Source organism: Hibiscus syriacus, unplaced genomic scaffold (genome assembly GCF_006381635.1).
Source record: "Hibiscus syriacus cultivar Baekdansim isolate YM2019G1 unplaced genomic scaffold, ASM638163v2 tig00110387_pilon, whole genome shotgun sequence".
Lineage (NCBI taxonomy): Eukaryota > Viridiplantae > Streptophyta > Magnoliopsida > Malvales > Malvaceae > Hibiscus > Hibiscus syriacus.
The window spans coordinates 1760870-1765489 of record NW_024062717.1 but is presented as its reverse complement, the minus strand read 5'-3'; the positions used below and the strand labels follow the sequence as shown (position 1 = coordinate 1765489).

General features: G+C 28.9%; 2 non-coding genes across 2 annotated transcripts; both read right to left on the bottom strand.

Annotated features, from left to right (window-relative positions):
* Positions 1 to 946: 946 nt before the first annotated feature.
* Positions 947 to 1073, bottom strand: LOC120122824. Its single transcript, XR_005516121.1, has one exon. It is a non-coding gene; the product is annotated as a small nucleolar RNA SNORD14 (small nucleolar RNA).
* A 255-nt stretch (positions 1074 to 1328) lies between these two features.
* On the bottom strand, positions 1329 to 1455 carry LOC120122823. The gene has a single exon (XR_005516120.1). It is a non-coding gene; the product is annotated as a small nucleolar RNA SNORD14 (small nucleolar RNA).
* Positions 1456 to 4620: the final 3165 nt, after the last annotated feature.

Below are 4620 nucleotides of genomic sequence, written 5' to 3'. Positions count from 1 at the left end.
GCAAAACTTGAGAATAGGATTGAGGTACTCATCAACGTAGTATGCATGTTCATACAGCGACTTGGTTGGCCTTCCTACTATGCAAGACATGACATCGTGGTAGTTTCGGCAAGCCACTGCTCCAGTGGTAGAGCCCAAATTCTAGAGCAATCGATCCAATTCCTTCATGACTTTCAACTTCAAAAGATCCATTGGCCTTAAATTTTGATTTCAAGAGGGCCAATTAGTAAATTTTAGCTCTCCTGAAAATCGCTCAAGCAGCTTAGTTTCACTATCGATAGGTGCAGCATTCTCAACACTCCAAACGCCGATCATAGCACCACAACCAAGTACTCCATCTCCTCATAAAGCCCTGCTACCCCTCCATTCAATAAAAAAAACCGTTAGGGAAAGACGCAATTGGAGAAGCTATTGTTTTCAAGCATTAATTGGGCAAAAAGCAATATCAGTTGGAAAAGACAGTGTTAAAACATTTCTTTGGACAATCCTATCACATACTAAAAAGATTTTGTTCGAGACTAAATATACTAAACTTTCTAACATTAGTTAGAATTCTATTATTTTCCGACTGCTTTGACGATGTAGTTTAAATTTCTAAGACTCTAAAAACATACAAGCACTTTAGATTCCACCATGTTTAGACATATCGTGTATAGCTAATGCTTACGAAAATCAACTAAGAAAACCATCTTCCGAATTGAAACAGCAGAATCTTTATAGCCCCGAAAAGGCGAAAGCTCTTATGCAACCACAGCCAATGCTCTGAAAGACAAGATTTAGGATTTGAAATCATCAAATCAGCCCTTTAAAAAATATTTAAAATGTGTATTAAGAGTGTCACCATAATCTATCAAATGAAGTGATCAAAATAACAACTAGATTTTAAGATACAAAAAAAAAATGGATTTTCAAGAAAAATAATAAAAAAGACTTGATAGACATAAAAGATCTCAGACATCCAAGGAAGTAATAAAGCAGCACGAGCTCTCAAGCCCGGCGAAAGGCGAGAGCTCTCAGGCGGCCACTGCGAATGTTTTTGAGAAACAAGCCTTTACAAGTTATCATCACAGACCTTATGAGCCATCAAAACCTACATGACATCTAGTTTCACAAAAAAACAAAAACAGATATATTTTGCTTGAATCATTAAACTAATTGCACTCATTTAGCAAATAAAAATCATGTAGCAAAAACAATAAAAGCCTGAACAGAGGAAACAGAGATATGGAAATTTTGGAACAAAGATTTGGTTCAATTAAGCATGAAACAGACAGGGATAATGAATTGCCATTTTCCAAATTACATATGTAAAAAGGGAATGAAATAAGAGTCTCAGACATCCAAGGAAGGAACTAAGCAGCAGAAGCTCTCAAGCCCGGCGAAAGGCGAAAGCTCTCAGGTGGCCACTGCGAATGTTTCTGAGAAACAAGCCTTTTGGATTTATCATCATCAACTAATTTCATTCCAATCAAAACAATTTAGAAAGAAAAATACCCAACAATAAAAAATAATAATAAAAAAACAGAGAAATTAGGTTATGAATTGTTCTGGGGGCTGATGAGAGGAAACATGAAGAGTTGAAGGGTTTATAAAGAGGATGGCAGTTAGGGTTGTAGCCGTTTCTATTTAGGGTTTCTCTTTTACATATCTTGGCTATGGGCGGTTGAGATTTGAGGGTTTTGTGTAAAACACTAAAACTTAATTCACCCAATCATTTTGGGCTTATTAAATTAAGATTTTCTTTTATGGGCTTCGTGTGATTTCTCGAAGTTTCACCGAATGTTTTACAAATTGGATTTGAATCCTACTGGTTTGATCCTCCGATCATTTAAAAATAAATAATTATTAGTCATTATTTTATTTGGGCTAATTTATAAAAATAATATATATTTAATTTAATTATTAAAATAGTATTTAAATAATATTATTAGAAAAATAAAATTATTCTTTGTCACATATGATAAATGTGTGTTTAGCTAGTCATAACTTAGGTGGTGTTTGTTTTCACTATGCAAGTTCTTCAAACCACTTAAAACTGCGTCGCGCAGACCACGCGCAGACTGTTTGTTTTTTAGAAGACAAAAACCCTTCAAACATCTGCGCTAGCTCTTCTTGGTGCAGACTTGATTTTATGTCTTCAAAAGTCTTCAAACCTCTTCGAGAACAATTATAAAATATAGTTATTTATTAAAATAATTTTAAATAATTTAATAAGTTTATTTATTTTAAAATAATTTATTATAAAATAATTTATTATAAAATAATTTATTTTAAAATAAATTATTATAAAATATGGATTGATTTATTTTAAATAATTTATTAGTATTGATTGATTTATTTTAAAATATAGATTGATTTATTTTAAATAATTTATTAGTATGGATTGATTTATTTTAAAATATGGATTGATTTATTATTGTAGTTGTATGGATTGATTTATTTTAAATAATTTATTAGTATAGATTGATTTATTTTAAAATATGGATTGATTTATTTTAAATAATTTATTTTATTATATGGATTAATTTATTTTAAATAATTTATTAGTATGGATTGATTTATTTTAAAATATGGATTGATTTATTATTGTAGTTGTATGGATTGATTTATTTTAAATAATTTATTAGTATAGATTGATTTATTTTAAAATATGGATTGATTTATTTTAAATAATTTATTAGTATGGATTGATTTATTTTAAAATATGGATTGATTTATTTTAAATAATTTATTAGTATGAATTGATTTATTTTAAAATATGGATTGATTTATTATTGTAGTTGTATGGATTGATTTATTTTAAATAATTTATTAGTATGGATTGATTTATTTTAAATAATTTATTTGTATGGATTGATTTATTTTAAAATATGGATTGATTTATTATTGTAGTTGTATGGATTGATTTATTTTAAATAATTTATTAGTATGGATTGATTTATTTTAAAATATGGATTGATTTATTTTAAATAATTTATTATTGTAGTTGTATGGATTATTTAAATTTTAGTATTGTAAAACTAAAATTATTTAAATCTCAGTATTGCAAAACTCTTTTAAGTTTAAAAAATCAGTTTATTTATATTTCAGTTCATTTTAGCAGTCTGCAGACGTTAAAAAACAAACAGTCTTCTTCTTACAGACTGTAGACTTTTGGTCCACATCTTCTGCTGTAGATGCCTGTAGATGTGGTCCGCAGACTGCTGACCTTTTACCTCTGCAAAAACAAACACCACCTTAGCTTGTGTTTGTTTTCAATGTTCTACCTCTTCAAACATCTTATGTCTACGCCGCGCAGACATTAGGCTTCGCAGACCGTTTGTTTTTTAGAAGACAGAAACTCTTCTAACGTCTTCGCGAGCTCTTCTTGGGGCAGACATGGTTTTATGTCTTCAAAAGTCTTCAAACCTCTTCAAGAACAATTATAAAATATGATTATTTATTAAAATAATTTTAAATAATTTAATAAGGTTATTTATTTTAAAAATAATTTATTTTTAAATAATTTATTATAAAATAAATTATTATAAAATATGGATTAATTTATTTTAAAATAACTTGTTTTAAATAATTTATTATTATGGATTGATTTATTTTAAAATATGGATTGATTTATTTTAAATAATTTATTAGTATGGATTGATTTATTTTAAAATATGGATTGATTTATTATTGTAGTTGTATGGATTGATTTATTTTAAATAGAAAAAATAACCTCAGTGACCAAAAAGGCCTTATAATATACGAATTTAACCAACTTTTTTTGGATTTGCCAAAATGACCAACAAATTCACAATGCAAACTCCAATTTCGTAACCCAGTTTCCAATTTTGCAACGCGAATATGTAAATCGCAACACAAAAGTCAAATTCGCAACGCGATAGTCAAATTCGCAACACAAAGTCAAATTTGTAACGTGGAATTTCAAATTCGCAACTGAATTTCAAATTCGCAACAGGTTTTAGTTTCGCAACACAAATGTTTTGGATATATAACAACGCAGTAGCAGCAACTCATAACCTAAATCCCTAAATCGCAACTCATTCCATCTCCATCTATCACTCTCTCTGGCGACATCCATTCCTATATCCAACGACATCCTTCCCCATCTCTAATTTTTTTTACATAATTTTATTTCTATATAATTTTCAATGATTTCTTTCCCAAATTATCAACTATCAACTTAATAAAAGTATGTTTTTCTCTAAGTTAGTGATGATATCTAGTTTATAGCTCGTTTGTTTAGTAAATTAATTTACAATTTGTAGAATGAAATCATCTAATGTTGATCATGTTTGGATAGATTTGTGTTTTGGAGGGTCATGGGAGAATGTTCATGGTGTTTTACAATATGTGCCTTTACCCATGAATCTTCAACTAAAAATATCATTAAAAAAGTTAACTTGTGAAACTCTAATGTTACGTGTTGCAAAGAAATTGAATTTAGAGCCTCTAAGTGGATTTAGGCTATCTTATCAGAGAAAAGGTAAAGTTTATTTGTTAACCGACAATGAAGATGTTGAACGATTCATTGCTTACATTAGTGTTTCGCAAGAAGATGATGTTACATTGTATAATGTTGAACCTAGAAGTTGTGAAGTTGGGTCAGTAGTGGGTAGT